The 19,974-nt window shown below is 33.5% G+C and overlaps 1 protein-coding gene across 2 annotated transcripts in view; it reads left to right on the top strand.

Annotated features, from left to right (window-relative positions):
• lepr (leptin receptor) overlaps window positions 1-19,974 on the top strand; it is a 78,622-nt gene that overhangs the window by 8,388 nt on the left and 50,260 nt on the right. The gene's annotated exons all lie outside the window — the stretch shown is intronic.

The following is a 19,974-nucleotide window of genomic DNA, read 5'->3' as shown; positions in this document are numbered from 1 at the left end:
AGATTTTTTTATATACTAGTGATTAGCTTAAAGTGACATTTAGAGGCCTAACAAGGTTAATTAGGCAAGGTAGGGTAATTAATTGTATAACAGTGGTTTATTCTGTAGACAACTGGGAAAAAAAGGTTAAATGAAGCTAATAATATTGACTGTATTATTATTATTATTATTATTTTAAATTAAAACTGCTTTTATTCCAGCTAAAATAAAGCAAATAAAACTTTCTCCAGAATATTTAAATAATAAAGGAATTAGTGTAAAAATTCCTTGTTTGTTAAACATCATGTGGCAAAAAATTGAAAATGAAAAAAAATTCACAGAAGGGCTAATAATATTGTCTTTAACTGTATGTAGAGTCAAGCCTGAAATCATAAATACCCCTTGGGTATGAACACCCACTCCCTCACTCCCTCACTCACTCCCTCACTCACTCACTCACTCACTCACTCACTCACTCACTCACTCACTCACTCACTCACTCACTCACTCACTCACTCACTCACTCACTTTCTCTTGATTGATCCCTTTCCTTCATTTATCCAGCCTGATCCCATAAGCAAATGTAAGTATTTTATGTTTTGCCAATTGAGTGGCTAATTCGAAGGAATTCGTACAAGTTCGGTCATATGAAAATGTACGATTTTAAATAGGAGGTGTGGCATCCAATCCCACCCCTAAACCCAACGGTCATTGGGGTATGAGCAAATTGTACTAAATTGTACAAATGAGATTTTACGAATTCAAACGAATTAGCCACCAAATCACAAAGTTTCAAATTGCTGTGAGATTGTGTTGGATTAATCAGGGGTCGTCCCAGCAAAATGAACTGGCAGTTATCTAGCACATGTTTTTTTTTTTTTTTTTTTTTTTTTTATGCAGCGGATGCCCTTCCAGCCTTACCATAAACTTACATAACTTCAGAAACCCTATACACTCTTTTATTTACACACACAGAACATCCGACAACTATGTGTACACCTATTCATTGTCTTCTCCGCATTGCTGTAAACATTGCCAATTGTAGCTTGTCTTGTTTTTTTTTTTGGGAGTATGTTGTTGTATGTTGTTGTATTTTGCACTGTCTGTATTTTGCTGGTCTGGAGCCAGCACCTAAGCTTTTAACTAATCATAGTACACATGCTGCTGATTATGTAACAATAAAAGTGATTTGATTTGATTACACTACAGCCAATTTAGTTCATTTAGTTCATCTATACTTCATGTCTTTAAACTGTGGGAGAAATACAGGGAGAACATGCAAACTCCACAAATAAATGCCACCTGGCCCAGCAGTGACCTTCGTGCTGTGAGGCAACAGTGCTAACAACTTAGCCACCATGCCATTCCCCAAAAAGAAAAAAAAAACATATCAGGATCACATTGTACAAAAACATATAAGATCAGGACCTTGCAAAACAACTTTGGTTTCTCATAAGAATATGTTTTACTCTCTTAAAGTTTTCAGGATTCAAATTTGATTAGCCTTTCCAACACGGCTCATATGATAATCCTCACTGCATTAAGACTAATGACTTCAGCACAAAAGCTCTGGACAGGGTGAACGTCCGTTGGTACGGGATGCAGGGTTGTTTTGTTGGTCATCCTACAATTGTTCAGCAGTTCCAGGAACATGCATGCTGTCTTATTCTAATAATCAATTAGCATTAGTGAATCAGCATCGTGTGCTATCGCTCTATTCAAGTGACAGCATAGGCCACTATGTGGCTGTATTTTGTGCCATCAGGGCCAAGCTGTCAGGGCAGGTGGGTGGCAGGAGCTTGTGCCAAGACCCCCACAAACCTCTGATTAATTAGAGGCCGATACATTACTTTAAGAGAGTTCTCCTGTTGTTGATCATATAAATAGCACTCTGTTAATAAATGCCAATGGATCAATGAATAAATATGTTATTATATTATATTATATTATATTATATTATATTATATTATATTATATTATATTATATTATATTATATTATATTATATTATATTATATTATATTATGTGTTATATTATGTGTTATATTATGTGTTATATAACGTGACCCTCACTCACAGATTTTTTTCGGAAATAATTTTTTTATGTTCAATCCACTTAAATTTGTTGTTGACTTTTTGTGTGTTATTGACAACCCTGTGTTTTTTTACCGTGGTGGTCCACAAAAGTCATATATGTCAATTTTGTTTAAAATGTTCATTTAAATACAGTAAATACAGCTATCCATTGATATATGGTTTATAGTTTTATCTTGGCCAAATGTTAAAAATCTGAAAATCTAAAGGAAAAAATTTAATCTAAAAATCCAAATATTGAGAATATGATTGCCTTTTAAGTTATCTGTATGAAGTGCACATTATTAATCAAAAAACATGGTAGGAAATTTACAAAATATCTTCATGGAGCATTTTTGGACCTTTACTTAATATTCTAATGATTTTTGGCCAGTGTTTTGGGCAGTGTTATGGATGTGGCATTTGTGAAATTGGCACTTGTTTGATTTTGGTAAATTAAGTATAATAGTTGGAAAACATAAACAGAGACATTTTTGAGTATTTGTAAAGCAATGTTAAATACTTGCTTACACAAAAAAACGCAGAAACGATTTCGATATTTTGGCAAAAACTTAATTTTTTTCATGGCAAGGTTAACATTTGCATGGAATTGCTCAAAAGTAAAATGTATAATTCTGGCCTGTACAATGCATTTTTTGGCTATCCCCAAAAATAAACCCATGCTATAACTGGGTTTGAGGTCCTGGGTCACAAATTATGTTATGTTGTGTTATGTTATTTTAAATTATTTTCTTTTTGCTAATTACTTTTTAAAATCTGTTATTAAAATCACTTTATGATTCTTTAAGATGTTAAGGTCACTTTAAGATCTTCAATAACGGAGGAGTACTGTAAGCCAATAAATATAGTATACTCACATTCAATTCATTTTGACAATCACTTTTACCCTTACTGTTTAATTTTCTCTTGGCAGATGCTTGCAAAAACAAATGTTTCCCCAGAATGTGCATTTCCTCTCACAGTTGGACAGTAACAATAGAGCCTCTGTAAACTCATTTTGTGATTTATCGCCCACAATCTAGCAGTTATTTAGTTTGCCTCTACAGCCTGAGCAGGTTCATTCAGAAAAATGGAGCTGGCTGTGCATGAATGAGTCTAATAGACTTCATGTTCCCCAGCGCTGGATGAATGGTGCTCATGTAAGACTCTGAATGCACAGTAAAAAGACACTCTACACTGCGTCAAATATAATGTAGTATTATGAGGGTGAATCCAAGAGTTTGATGCTTTTATAGTATATATATTTAAAACCTGCAATATTTTTCTTCTTTATGTAGTATGTAAGGGCACTATGATTGATTTTTTTTATACGTAAACCCAAGGCTTTAAGATCTTTGAGTGGAATTAGATGACGCACAACATACCATGTGCATTTAATTTGTCTACATTAAAGAGACAGTAATCTGACTAATTAACGTGATGCAGATTTAAAAACTTTACAAAAATTACAAAAAAAAAAAAAACACAGCAAATTAAGAAAAGATCTTCATCGGTTTGACAGGATACAGAAAGATATTATTAAATGTGATGGACCTGGCTGGGATTTGCTTATTGTGCATTGGTTATCACTTTTTGAAGTTGTAGGTGATTATTAAAAAGTTGCTTTGTGAGAATTTGCAGCGCATTTTCTTTGTTTGTCTGCTATGTGAGAATTTGCAGCACATTTTCCTAATTTGTTTGCATTGTGAGAAGTGAAGTTTCACAAACTAATTCCGAGAGGAGCACGTGATATGATTGAGCACAACTGGCTTCTCATCGGTAATCAGTAATAATCTAATCAGATTGGTCCAAGTTTACTATGAATGGATCGTTTTCTCCCTACTGCTCTATCTTCGTTTTGGAAGAATCCCTCCTTCCACCCCATCTCCTCCTTTTTCTCCTTTTTTAAGGAGGAGCTCTCAAGACCTACCTGATCTCGGATCCCCATATATGCTTATTGACTGGGCGGGAGCCTTGGGCTCAAGTATGATGTTTATATTAACAAAGACTGGGCTTCTGTCTTGTGTTTTGAGAATAGAATGGATCTGGCAAACCCTGCATGCAGGACGTGATATAATACTTTACTGTACAGACTATTAATGTTGCAACAGATCATTAAGAAAACAGGAAGCCATTAGTGCTTTGCTGTGGGAAAGTTGTTTATCTTTACTTCTTAAAATGCTGACTGAGTTTATTTTCACCACAAAGATAAATTAAAAGCAAAAAATAGACATGAGACAATGAGATATGAGAATCAACAGTTTTTATTATTTAAAAATGATCCAAGAACATTCAAAAGTAACATTTTATTTGATGTTTGCTAAAATAAAATGTTCCCTTCACCAAAAAACATTTTAAAATAACATATACATGCTTTGGCTAGTTTTTAGGGTCACACTTACGGTCATTTATTCGACGGCCTTAATATTCAGAATCACCAGCTAAATATGTATACTAAATATCTGTGGAATTCATTTCTGAAAAAACAGATTATATATACTTTTTTTGGTAAAACAAATACTTACAAATAAAAACTTAAATGCAAAAAAAAAAAATGATTTATGAAAATTAATAACAACAAGCTCTAAGATTCAAAAAAATTTGCTCTTAATTTTTAAACTAGAAACAAAAAAACTGTTACTAACCAAAGTAGCTATGTGAAGTTTTTATAAAACTATTAACTGATTAATTATTCACCAATCAGACGATTATTAAGTCTTCATAAATAACCTAAGTTCCATACCACAGTCGTCTTCATTTTGAACAATCCTCCCTTCCTCCCCTACTCCTCCTCTCCTCCTAGACTGGCGGCATGGCAGCCCAGTGGTTAGCACTGTTGCCCCAGAGCAAGAATGTCACTGGTTCTAGCACTTACCAAGCCAGTCAACTTTTCTGTGCGGAGTTTACGTTTTTCCTGTGCTTGCGTGGGTTTCCCCTGGGTTCCCTGGTTTATTCCCACCATCCAAAAACATGCAAATTAAGTTAAACGACTAATCCAAATCGACACTATAGTTGTGCCCCTAGTAAGTATCTCTTCATAACAATCCCTAATTGCTCTCTAGCTTCAAAAAGCAGGGAAGTTCTCCAGATATACCTGAGCTCAAACTCCTCTCTCACCCTATAAACGGGAGGGAGCTCCAGGCTCGAGGATCTTATGAGCTCAGGGCTCTCTCCTGAAACAGCATGCCAAACAAGCTTTATAATCAATCATCAGCTAAGTGTGAACTCTTGAATGAACACTTTTGTAAATGTGACTCATTCTGGTAGCAACCTTTAGTTCAACTTTGTGTGCTGCAGTTGTCTCTGCCAGTATTTTCTGATTACTTTCCCTTGTGTTCTGACGTTCTTTGGTTGTGGGCAAAAGAAGCTTTGGTGAATCAAACCTGTTTTATTTTATTTTATTTTCTCAAATTCCTTGTCGTCAATCTTTATTACTTCAGTATGTCTGAATTTCTCAGAGACAATGCAATAAAGCAGTCTGACGCAGTATGTGTGCTGTTATGAGTATAAATGTTAGCCATGGGAACAGAGGTAGAGAGAGACATTTGGAAGGTCAATGGGTTCATGCTTAAGGCAAACGAGAGCATGTCTCTTTCTGGAGAGGAAGCTGATTTTTGACAACCAAGTTTTCAGATGGCTAAATTGTACATTAAACTATGCATTTCAACTTGTCAAATGGAACAAATGTGCATTTTTTTGTCCAGTAAGGGTTTAAATGTTCACTAGTGCATCGCAAAAAGCATAGTAATTTACTTTTAAAAAACAAGTAAACTAGTTGCCTTTAATGAAACAAGCTGATTTTACTTTAAAAACAAGTCTGCAAACTTATGCACACGGTCTGTTTACTTAATAGTTATAAGGCAACAAGTTTGCTCTCTTTTTTTAATGGTAAAGTCAACTAATGTATTTTTACAGTGTGTCATTCTGTAACATTTTATTTTGATGGTCCGTTTGCGTATTAGTGGACTGTCTGCTTAAAATATGTTAATACTGCTCCTTCAACAGACATTTAAATGACTATAAGAAACTTTGTCAACTTACACTAACCCCAACCCCAACTCTAACCCCAACCTAACAGTCTTCTTGTAATCTAATTTGAATTAGTTGGCATGTAGATGCAATGTAACCTAATTTCAACAAACGGACCATCAAAATAAAGTGTGACCTGTTATTCAAGCCAAATCTTTAAATATGAAGTATATCCAAACTCCAAACCCAGTTTGTTTTACATTGGCTACTATACATATGCCATTCATTAGTTTACCTCTCGCAGGAATGTAGAGTAAAGCTGCTCAGATCAATCACATTCCAGCTCAACCAATTATAAGAGTTTAAGGCATGGCTAAAATATTCTGATCTGTCTTGACTCGCAGAAGAGCAAGTCCAAATTCAGACTCACCCAAATATGCAGTAACAGACTAACAACAGAATCAATATTAGATGTGCCTTTTAAAAGGTGGAAGAATTGTATTGAATTTTTAGGTTTTAATCCAGTTGCCTGCAAGAGATACAAGGTATTTTATGCTGGGATTGTACAATATCAACTCAACTTTGTCACAATACATGGTGTAGGGTAGTGTTGTGATTCATAAACGTCAATCAGTGACGGGGGATGCAAGAATTGACTTGTCTTATTTTTGTATAGTGTTTGTATAGTGTTTTGTATAGTGTATAGACACAAACTTGTTTGGGATTGATTCAAAAAGAATGACTAGCATTTTTTTGGAACTCTACCAAATACTCTTGTGCTGCTACTGTAGGTTGAACTTTGTAGATGAAATGTCCTGGCTTTATTTAGTTTTTCTGATAACTAGACAGCCAGTAGTGTAAAGATGCTTTGCTTATCACTTGTTTTTAGAAGCCAATCGATTGTCCCACCTACTTGATAACATTGTGCAAGACATCAAGCGATGATTGGATTGGAGGCAACATGTGAAGTGGTTTTAAATGCAGAAACCTCTAAAAGCCATTTGATATTTCTTTCTAAAATTTGCATTTTTCGCTGACTCCTGTGTGTAGACTCAGAAATGTTACGTCTATAGTGACCAATATGTTCTTTTCATTGCTTTTAAAGTAAAATAACTGAATATGAACACAGGATGAGAAAAATGCTCCTTTTAGGAAAACATTTCAGACAGCATTGAGAGGTTTTTTACATCTGAACTCTTCATGCATTCTGACATTTTTCTTATCCACGACACAAGTATTTGGGAGTTAAATGCAGCTGCTTAATTTATGCATCATAATTCTGTTAGGTGACACTAGGAGCTCAGAAACTACATACACAAACTACTTCATCTTTCAAGTATGTATCTGAAAATAAAGATACTCTAAATATGAAATATATAAGTGTGACAGCTAGAACTGCTCTCCTAAAAATAACGGCTTCAAGGGGTTTTTGTAGTCATGCTACATATAAACCAGATTTGTTTCCCCAAAGAACAATTCTTAAAATAACCATTCTTTTCACTACAAAACATTTGAAGAAGCTTTTGTGTAATGGAACATTTCCACAGATGTTCACATTTCTCATGGAGCTGTAGGTCCCAATAAATAATCTTTATTTTTGAGATTAGGCCTATACATGATCGGTTATATGAGTATAAACAATTTTGAATATGACAATAGACTGTAAAAGCAAGTATAAACTTATGTCAATAAAGGATCACTACAAAAAATCAGAAGAAGGTTTTGTGGAATGGAATGTTTCCAGAGATGTTAGCTCTAGATCTCAATGAGGAGGCTTTATTTTTAAGATTTTCAGCTTATACAAGATTGGTTGCATGAATATAAAATTTTTTAAATAGAACAATAGAATGTAAAAGTATAAACTTAATGTATGCCTAAGGGATCACTACAAAAAAATAGAAAGAGATTTTGTGGAATGGAACGCTTCCACAGATGTTAAAATTTTTTCATGGAGCTCTAGATCCCAATAAGGAAGCTTTATTTTTAAGCTTTTAGGCTTATACAAGATTGGTTGCATGATTATAAAAATATCTAAATATGACAATAGAGAGTAAAAGCAAGTGTAAACTTATGCCTAAGAGATCTGTCAAATGGTCTCATCTGTTTTTGTTAGAAACTAGAGGGAAGTGTATGGAAATGTATTTTGCTGGTGTAAAAACAAGTGACAGAATCACCTTCTCAGCAATTTTAACTTTCATTTTGTCTGAACTGTTTTCTTTTCCTAACTTTTTGGCAGATAAATTAGTGTTAAATGTTCTTACTTCTGGGAAATGATCATCTCTGACAGAGGTCAGCCAGCTGGCGTACACCGGTCAAGCATGTGACATGACTTTATGAGCCGGATTGTATCATTTTTCGCAGTCTACAGCTAGCTTTGGTTGTACTGCGAAGACTTTCTGCTGACATTAAACGCAAAACACATACAAAAATTCAATAAGAAGCAGCTGAACTCAGATCTCAAAAATGTTGTTTCTGTCAGTAAAAGCAAAAACTTTAGTAAAGAAATTCAGAACTCAGCAAACCCATGGACGCTAAAACTTTTAACAACATTTAACAAGGAGAACAGCCCTTTACAAATTATGACGTAAACTGTGATTAACCTTTAGGCTAGAGGTAATTTCCTTTCACTAAAAAGACAGCATTATTTATTCTGTCTCCTGCTGAGCTTAAACCGAATCCAATTATTGATCTGTTGACATGCATTTAGTTTTTCCCTTCTTTCTGCAGGCAGGTAATGTCATTAATATTCCATCTTGCATATTTTACTGGACACCCATGATTGAGGCTTAAGCCAATAAGACAAAGAGTTCACAAAAGAAATCCCAGGTGCTGTTTTTGCTTATGCTGTCTGTGCTTGCTCTAGCTCACAATCCAATAAAGGGAATATGCATGTTTGCAAAATGATGTAAATATGCCCAAAATGGTCCTGAAGGCAGGTGCAGACTCAATCTTTAAAAAAAAGAAAGGTTTGTTTGCATTGTAATTCATGACATCACAGTGCTAATTCCAGTATATTTCGCACATGACTAGGCCCACACGTAATTTGCGCCTGCAAAAATGCAAAGCTTTTTTTAGCCCATCATTGTATTAATTTATTTATTATATGTTAAATATATATACACTACCGGTCAAAAGTTTGGGGTCAGTTTTTTTATATTAATTTGCTTAATTGTTAAATATTTATTTATTAATTATTTTATGAAGTTTCAAATTAAATTATTACTCCAGACAATATTGCTTTTATAACTATTACCATTAATAATAGTAATAATAATAATAATAATAATAATAACAATATTTCTACTAATAATAATAATAACAACAACAACAACAACAACAACAACAACAACAACAACAATAAATAATACTAGAGTGATGTCTGGAGGATCATGTGACTGAAGCTGGAGTAATGAAGCTGAAAATTAATATATAAAATCACTGGAATAAATTATTAAATGAAATGATAAACTACTTTTGAACAGTTATTTTATAGTGCAATAACATTTACCAATTTTATAAATTGTACTGTATTTTTTTATTATTATTTTTATTATTAAACAAATGCAGCTTTGGTGAGCAGGATCAGCTTATTTTAAAACATTTAAAAATCATACTGACCGCAAACTTTTGACCAGTAGGGTATATAAATATGTTTTAATAATATATATTAATATTCACTTAAATACATATTTACTCACACTTTAAAAAAATGACACTTGCTTTATTTTTTGCTGCAACTTAAATATTTAAAAATGAATAAGTCGCTAATGCTGTCCCAACAAAAATCTATAGTTTGGAACTTTTGTATTAATTTAGTAATAGGATTAAATAATATGCAAATATTTTATGTTTTATTTACAATACAGTTTGTAAAATAATATTTTATGTCTTTTAACTGATATATTATATGAGAGACTACTTTGTTTTCCTAACAAGTCATTTTTGAAACTTTCGAAACTATACAGTGGTGAGCATATATGAATACACCCCTCACAAATATATATTTTAAATTCAAATTTTTAATAGGAAGGTATATAATATTATATTTGTGCATAAACATTATTATTCAGTACTGAAGCCAAATCTAGTGCTTATCTAATAAAATCACTTACGATAACGGTCCAAAAACCAGTTCACTCAAATTTATATGTTATAGAAAAATATTAAATACAAATTTAAAAATAGCAAAATTTTGTTGAAATTTTGTTGGTTGTAATTTTGTTTTGTAATATTTTATTGGAATTCATTTGTATTATCTTTCAATTTCTAAATATGTTTGGTGACTAAAGTATTATTTTAATAAATATATATGTCTATTAAATCTGTTTTGTTCAAATGCACCAAAATACATTGCCTATATTCACTAAGAAAAAATAAAAATATTCATTTTCAAAATAAGGTGTACTCAATTATGCTAAACACTGTATATTACTAAATTCTGTGCAGAAATAGTAAACAAATATGAGATCAGACTCTCTCTGACCCTCCTTATGGCTCACCTGGTCTTTTATTTTTGCTTTTGTACGGACAGTTGTATGATATTTGTACCATAAATATCAAGCCCTGCAGCAGCATGACTGTTTAACGTATATTTAACGTGTAAATGTGACCTGTCAAAGTCCTCGCACAGATGTACATTTATACTTTACAGCTTCCAGCAACATGGCACAGACCCAACAACAACAACAAGGGGACATACTGTAGAGACTTTTTACAGACAGAAAAATGACTTCTATGATTTCAGGGAAAGAGGTGATTGTCTGTGACTAACCCTTTTGTAGACACGAAGGTAAGAAATTATCACCTATTATGTAGTTAGATGTCCTTCGGCTGTTTTTTCCAGTGTGGCCTTTATGGTGTACCAATTGCCCGGTTAGATTCCCCACAGAAACCAGGTGTTAAGTGGCTTGCTTGAGGACATAATAACCCGTAAAAATGCTACTAACAGACATTGCATTAGCAGTCTTGATGCATAAACCTCATTCTGGCAGCATCACTTCTCTACAGTTTACAGCATTTAAATGTAGACTTATTTTGTGCCTACGATTTTATTAATTATTTATTTGTTTATTTGTAATGCTGTATTGTATGCCCAGTTCACCAATTATTCTTAAAAAATATTTCCAATTCAGCTAAAATAACAGTTTATTTAGATGCTTAAGCTTACTCTTAAACTTCAAGCTACTCTAATATACAAATGGCGTGCATTGCATGGCACGAGGCTGCAGGCCCTATCATACAGTTGTTGTTTGCTAGTTTCAGCTGGGTGCAAGAGTCATTTTGACGGTTTGCAGCACGCTATTTAAATAGCAAACGCATTTGCGCTCATATGTGCGCCCATAAGCATTCTGATTTAAAAAAGGAGGTGTGTTAAGGCGCATTGCTGGCGCGTTGCTATTTTGAGGAACTAAAATACTTGTTCAATAGACTAGCTTTGAGGATGTCTAAACTCCAGCACAGAGCACGTTAGTTGTGCGCCTCACTTAATCATTGCTTAATACACACAGGATTTACAGCAATTTGAAATATCTTTTCAAATGAAAAAGAATTAAAGGATTAAAATATTACAAAAAATATTATTTTCTAGCCTACATAAATATAAAAACCACTGCCTTCATGCCTTCCTCATCTCGGGGGGCTTTTTAGTTTATTTATGATAATTTGCTTTTGTATAATTTTGGTATTAAAGGTACTATTATTTATTATATGAATATTTAAATTTGTTTTTATTAAAAACAAGCTTAGATTTGTCCACCTGTTGTATGTGTATGTGTATTACGATATAACTCCTGTAGACACTTCTTATAGTCAAGGTTAAGTGCCTGAAGTCTTGCTGAAGGCATTTTGGACCATTCTTCCTTGCAAAACTTCCTTGCCCCCCCCCCCAAATTGAGCAGTTCTTGGTGAAGAGTGAGCTAGACTGTGGAATGATATACAATGACAATATAAGCAGCAAGATGTTCCTGGGGCTCTTTGAAGGTGGTCTGTGGTTTGTCTGTGACCATTCTAACCATTCTTTGCCTTTGCCTTTCAGATATTTTTCTTGGTCTAGCACATCTTTTCTTCCCAAGAACTGTTTCTATGGCCTTCCATTTTCTTACAATATTTCTGACTTGGGAGATAGAGACTTTAAACCTTTGGGATATCTTTTTGCATCCTTCTCCTAATTCAAGTTGGTGAAATATCCTAGTTTTTAGGTCATTATACGAAGTTCTTTACAGGTTCCCATGTTGCTACTTTCAGGTTTACAATATAGATAAGCACAACTAGCAATCAGCTATCTTAAATGTCCTTTTTTTCATGATTGGTTCCGCTTGTGTTAGGATTGTTAAGGTTTACTGAGTCACTCAAATAAATTTTGTCTTGTAATCAATCAGGGTTAAGTAACTACAGGTTTTGAAATCCAAACAAAAGAGAGGGTGCCCAAACTTTTGCAAAGCCTATTTTCAGTTTAAATTTAATTTCACACACCCCAATACTGCTACACTACATATTTCTGTCTGAAAAACAAGAAATTATCTAGCTTTCACTAGAAACCGAATGGCATTCCACTTATATAAAGAAAGAGCACATAACTATGCAGCCACAGAGGGGTGCCCAAATTTTTGCACATTATCCGTTTGTTGAATTCTTTTAGTTTTTTAGTTTTTAGTTTAGTTTTGAATTAATCTATGAATTCTAACTATGCCTAATTTTATTCATTCACCTTATTTACTTTTATTTAGTATTTTATTTATTTAGTTCTCTGACCATTGTATATTTAAGGAGGTACTTAATTAAATTGTGACCTTAGTTGTTAAGGGAACATGTTGTACAGACATACTGTATTCTATTCTGTAATCTGCTTAAAAAAATCTATGAAACTGTTATTCACTAAGTTCTGCATTTACGCACTTCAAATTCAACACAGTTCATTCATTCGTAAAGTAAAGCATAAACGTTCAATTTAAATCTCATTTAAAACCACTTACAGCACAAAACCTTCATCAGAATCTTTTGGCATTCAGTGTGGGTGTTGATCAGACAGACGCTGCTGTGAGTCAGCTCATTAGCGAGGGTTAATTGAAATGGTGACTTAGAGCTCAAATATGTGTCCGTTTGTCTGAGACCAACAGCTTCATACTCAGAATTAAACATCTAAATCTGTTACTGACCTTTTCAAGGCTTGCAGATCATGCTCTACATTGACAAGGAGGAAAGGTGTAGTTCAAAGAGCTTTTTTGTTGTTTTCGTCATTTTTTTAAATATTTGCAATAGACTGATTTCTATAGCACAGAGTTAATGCCAATTTTGAAATAAATAAATAAGTAATTTTTGTCAGATTGGCCCAATCATTTTATCATTCTGGTAAAACTTTATTTTAAAGGGTGTTCATATGATACCATTATAATTATGATGACATGTCATAAATCTGAATGAGATTTTTTTGTCTCCTTATGACAATAGGCATTAGGTGTCGTTTGCTCAGCTGTCGAAGTTATCTTAAATGCAAAGTTGACATTGTTTGAGCTGTCTGAGTTATAATAACTTTATAAACAAATATATAAACAAATACATCACAACCTGTCTTTGTGTTTGTCTTTAGACTTTGACTTCACCAAAACAACATAACTTGTCATAAAACTGTCATAAACATAATTGCTATTAATATTTTTCTGATCCCTTTTCTCAATGGAACAAACTAAATTTGTCATTAAAGTTTCTCATTAAAAGTGTCAATACAATATTTTAATAACACTGATATTAATATTTAACTACATTTTAATGAAAGAATAAATATGTAATACTGTAGCCAATGCCAAGTAAACTATCAACAATATAACATTTATGACACAATTATATTAAGTTATGATCTCTTTTTTTTTTTTTTCTAGAACTATTCTTTAGTCTTGATTTTGCCCAATTATGGTGACCCATCCTCAGAATCTGTGTTCTCCATTTAACCCATCCAAGTGCACACACACAGCAGTTAACTGTGAACACACACCCGGAGCAGTGGTACATGTATCATGTAGAGTACATATATCACGACAAGTCATGATGTCTGGGTAATGTCAAGTCATGACACAGACATAATGTATTTGCTTATGTCAAGTTGTCATAACAGAAACATTTCAAACAATGACATCTTTGTATTTAAAATGACAGCTGAGTGCATGACATTTGATGACAGCAGTTATAAGAAATCATAAAATCTCATTCATGTTCATGACTTGTCATGTCATGATTATAAAGGATTCAGTCTTATAAACACCCTTATTAACACCCACTTCAAATAAAGTCTTAGCATTTTCCTTTCACTCTCCCCTGCTCTTCAGTTTGGATTTTATAATCTACAGTAATGACATCCCAAATACGAGTTACTGTTTTACTGTCCTTCAACTGAAGACTGAGCCAGGGCGATAACGCTGACATTTTGTTCACTACTGCATGCAGCGAATGCATTGCAACCTCATTACAGCAGCTATCCTTCTCATTAGTTCACCCGTAAATCGCACAGTCCTCCTGGTAATATATATCTCCCCCCTGCGAAAACAAGGGCACTTGTGAATGGTTCTTGGGCATTGGGTGCCAAAGGAAATATTGTCCCCGTCACTGATGGTAAATCTCCGTTTGTCTTCAGCATGCTGTAAAACTTTCCCTACCAAATGCTTCATTTCTACCCTAAAGGAACCAATCTTTGACGGAGCCGGTTGTGTTTACAGGAATTGGCTCTAACATGTAATATCACAGCAACACAGACACCTTCGTAGAATAAGGCAACATTTGACCTACTTTATTTCCAAAACTAGAGTATGAGCTTCTGAATATTTTAAATGTTCGGCACGTGTGAGCTCTCGTGAAAGCATGACATAGCGAGAGGGTGAGGTCATATTTCAACTCTCCTGGATAATGGGGAGAGATGACGTCATACACATCTTAACTAAAGGAATGTGAGCAGTGAGACCTCAGTCTTTTATCTAAATTATTGCTTCTGTCAGATTTTACTGCTATGTTATCATGGAGCCATTGGGCATTATATACGATTTACAACATACATAAGCATGTGATTCTTTCTTAGTCTCTTGGAATTTTAAAGACTTACATTTTTTTTTTTTTTGCAGATCGTTCATTGGATGTGCATTTCAGAATATTGTTGGTAGTACAATAGTAGGCCATTTTTACTGTTTTATTAAAGATGTAATCAACTGAGGTCTCAAATTTTAGTTGAGCTTTTATAAGGTTGTTGGATGAGGTTGTTGAAAATAGATTTATTTCAGTTTGAAAAGAACGGATGAACAAAGATTGAATGAAAAGGCCTACATATATATGTTTCACTTTAATAACACATAAAAAAAAATCAAAGCAATAACCACATTAACAAGTACTGTAGGCTATCATTTATATGACAGGCTTCACATTTAATTTGTTAATATTTTTATGCTTTATTGTTAATGTGATTATATTCTAATTTTGGAAAATGACAGGTATGTAAGCCAGGGGATTCATGCAAACAAGATCACATCCAAAATCAAAACACTAAAATCTTGAGTCTTAATTTGAGCCTATGTTGGATATCATGACTTTTGACTTTTTAAAGTTAAAACAGCACAAAGGTTACACCAGACAACAGGGGAAAAACTATTAAAAAAAAAAACAGAAACCCCTTTAAAGGGGTTACAAATGCCTTTTGTGTTTATATTGTAGTGTTCTTTGAGGTCCATTTATGACATCATCAAGATTTTTTTCTGCATCAGATTAGATGTATCATAATTTTGAAGTAATAGGCTATTTTCTGACCTGCTCCCAAAAGGGAAACAGTACTGTACAATCAAATATTCGGAAAAAAAAATAGTAGAAGTTATGATATATCTCTATTTCCTAATAACTTAAACAAATCAATGAAATAAACTTCCAGAGTGATAATATCCTGAAGGAATACAGAAAGCAGTGTAAATAAGTCAACTGAAATGAAAACAAGAAATATAAAACAATGCTCAAGATTGACATGAGTGATCAGAGTCTGCAGGCAGTCTAAAATGTTTTCACATTTTCTTAAATAAAAGTTAACCTCTTCTTTGTTATAAATTGTAAACCCTCTGTTTGGTCAATGCCCACCAGCTTTTTAAGCAACTATGAAGTATGCTTATTCAGATGCAGGACTTGAGATAAAATGGTCCTGAAAAGTAATTCTGTAATATGTCTGAACTAATTTAACACTGTAAACTCTTAAAGGTTTAAAAGAACAAACAAAGGACAAAGAATGAAAGACACATTTGGGTGTAAACGGAACATTTATAGAACTACTTAACATTAACACAGGGCTGAAAAACAGGGAAACAACAAAGAAATCACATGACATAAACAGAAGGCACATGGAGCACAGCACATGGGGAATCGCATGACACAACACATACACAATAACAACATCTAGACATAAACGAATCATGACATATATATATATATATATATATATATATATATATATATATATATATATATATATATATATATATATATATATATATATATATATATATATATATATATGTATGAACTTGAGAATCTTAAGTGTGGCATTAATACCTACTTTATTATACAGTTAGTATACTGTATTTAGCCTGAGGAAAAGCAATATCGAGTGGTCCAGAATAGTCTCTGATTTTGAGAGATTTTAATTTGTTTCTTCATTTACCCCTTGGTTTGGTAATTGCTTCTGCCACTCTTTTAGTGTTTTTTAATGACAGAAACTGCATATATTTGATGTACAGTACAATAAACACAATACTTTCCCAGATTACATTTCTAAGGCTTAAAACCTTTTAGGACTTTTAGTTGGAAATACTGTAGAAGTAGCTCATGTGGCCATATCTCATATACTATTTTTTAATACTATGAAGTTATACAGACCATGCTATGTACAGTATATAACAGAATATACTTTTTTGATTTCGTAGAGAAGTAAGCAATTTCAGACTTTCTGATATTCCCTGGTTGTGGGATTTGCTTGTTTCTAGCACTTTATCACAGTTTCACTCTCAGTGTGACTCTCATTTATTTTGTTTAGCAGTAAAAGTAAGCAGTAAAAGTTTTATTTTATTTTTTATTTATTCTTGCTGTCATCACTGTTGATATTTTGCCACATAAATCGTCAGATGTAACATATGAGCTACAACAGAAAAACATACTTTCCAAAGTTTTTGCATTTCAGAAACTTACATCCCCTTGTAATTTTGAGGAAAAATATTTTCCATGTGTTTTAGTGCTTTTTAATATCTGTTTTCTAAACTTGTACTATATATCATGCAGTGCATCAATAGCTGTGCAGTCATAATGCAGTATTAAGGGATTGCCATGACTCATTTGAAATTTCGCCCTCGCTGATACTCCTCTGCCCTCCCCAATCAGACTGCAGGGCTTCCCAGGCACTAGTGATTTAACCACAGCTCATGTTATGCATGACTTGTCTCCTTCCTCAGGGTCAGACCTGGGCAGAAGGAGAGCGTCAGCCCCCTGCTGTCAAAGAACACCTACACTATGCTAAGACTCATAAAAACCATTGGCATCCCACATGCAAACATACCCACACGCATTTACTCTGTTGTCATAGTTTACTGCAGCATCACCTGTATCCTTGAAGAGGGAGAACAGCATAAATGTTTCAAATGAAAAAGAATCAAATGGAACTACATTACGGTCAGTTTTAAATGCAGATAAAATGACATGATAAAAACTGCATCCATGTAAATTTGTTAAAGATGTAAAACAAAATGTAAACATTCATTAATTAAAATCTAATAAATGTAAGGGAAGTACGCATTCAATTTTAGACAAAATTTTGTTATCAATACAAAAAAAAAAAAAAAAAAATACAAGTTAGGCAACGCTTCTATTTGCCCCCCTGTTTATCCACCCCCCCCCCCCAATTTCTGTTTAACGGAGTGACGATTTTTTCAACACATTTATTAACATAGTTAATAAATTGTTTTAATAGTTTTAATAACTCCTTTCTATATTTAATATCTGAATTCTTTTATCTTTGCCATAATGACAGTACATAATTGTTATGTGAAGCGGGACGCTGACAATGGAAGTGCGGATCCAAACACAGCTTTATTAAACAGAGATGGTCAGGCAAGCAACGGTCAATAAAGAGGTTAACAAATGTATACAGGCAATGTAGAGTCGTGGTAAGTAAACTGGCAGATGGTTAAAAGGCAGTCAGCAAACAACATAAACAAACAAACAAGGCAAGGGTCAAAAACACGGCAAACAAGCCAAGGAAAACGCATCACTAGTGTGTGTCTGTGTTGCTTTTAAAGTCCATGTCATCAGTTCTGAACAGCTTCAGCTGTGTGTCTTAGCAATTAGGAACCGGTGTGTGTGTGGAGTGCATGACTGGAACTTGTAGTACATATAATGGCGGATTTGTTTATAGTTCTATGTGATCTGTGTGTTTACCAGCGATCTGCCAGGATTAGATGATTGTGACAATAATATTTTACTAAATATTTTTCAGGACACTTCAATACTTTACATTTAAGGGCTTAACTAGATTAACTAGGCAGGTTTGGGTAAATAGGCAAGTTATCATATAATGATTGTTTGTTCTGTAGACTATCGAAAAAAATAGCTTAAAGGGGCTAACAATTTTGACCATAAAATGGATCAAAATAAAAAATAATCTTAAAAAATAAAAACTGCTTTTATTCTAGCTGAAATAAAACTAATTAAGGCTCAAATAATTTCTCCAGAAGAAGAAACATTATCAGACATACTGTGAAAATTTCCTGGCTCTGTTAAACATCATTTTGGAAATATTTTAAAAAAGAAGAAAAAAAAATCAAAAGGGGGCTAAAAATTCTGATTTCAACTGTACTTCCTGTTTTTATGGTGTACCCCAAGGGTCAGTTTTAGGGCTCTTGTTATTATTGTACATGCTTCCCCAGAGTGTTATTTTTCAGAATATAGCATGTCTTATTATGCTTGTGCCTGCCAGTTTTATTCCCCAGTTAGTGTTGACAAATGGTAAACACATAATTCATTACAGCTGCTGCAGATTAAAGGTGATTGTTCCAAATTATTGAATAGTCTCCCTTTATATGTGAAGTCAGCCTCATCACTAGATATTTTTAAATCAGATTTGGAATATTGATTCCCCCTCCCATGCACATTTATATGTTTAAGTCATTGTATTATTGATTGGTGAAGCACTTTGGGTAAACTATACTGTTAAAAATGTGCTCAATACGTAAAGACTGTAATGTACTAAGTACATACCCTATATTTTAAATTCTAATTTTCTAATATGTTCCCATAGTAATAGATTTTGATAAGGTTTTGACAATCATGGTCACCTCCTGCTGACTATGTCCAACCCGCTGTGATCTGCTGAGGAGATACATGGTGTTCTCAGCATGAGACGAGCCACAGAGTGCATGCCATGCATTTAAATGGTTATTGTGAGCACTGGCTGCAGCAGCAATATGTGAATATGGGCCTGGAAAAGACTGATAAAGGTTGACAAACATTGCAGCCTCTGAGCATCACTGTTAACCTCTGTGCTGCTTTGTTGTTGGCACAGTATCTGCATTCACAAATGTGAAGCAAAATATAGTGAATATTTTATGTAAAAGGTCTCAAAATTATCCAAGGTTCATAGATGTCAGAGGCAGAGATGAATGCTGTAATATTGCTATAATATTAAGGCTTAATTTTGGTTAAATCAAATACAGCTTTGGAAAAGTAGATCATGGTCATGTTTAGTATCAGCTCTGTGGATTTGGCAGGGATTTTGAGTATGTTTGCTTATGGTTTATTCTGTAAATATGATAACAATTTTAAAAGACCTGATAAAAACCTTATTGAGCCTTATTGATTTCTCATTTAATCCATTTGGTTGCAGACAGTTATAATATGGCATTGTAAAAAGTTTTGTTATTAGGCCTTTTTAGAATATTCAGAACCATTTTTG

The sequence above is a fragment of the Danio rerio genome, chromosome 6, assembly GCF_049306965.1.
Source record: "Danio rerio strain Tuebingen ecotype United States chromosome 6, GRCz12tu, whole genome shotgun sequence".
Classification (NCBI taxonomy): Eukaryota; Metazoa; Chordata; class Actinopteri; order Cypriniformes; family Danionidae; genus Danio; species Danio rerio.
The sequence above is the reverse complement of the archived record's forward strand: the minus strand, read 5'-3'. Positions and strand labels throughout refer to the sequence as shown.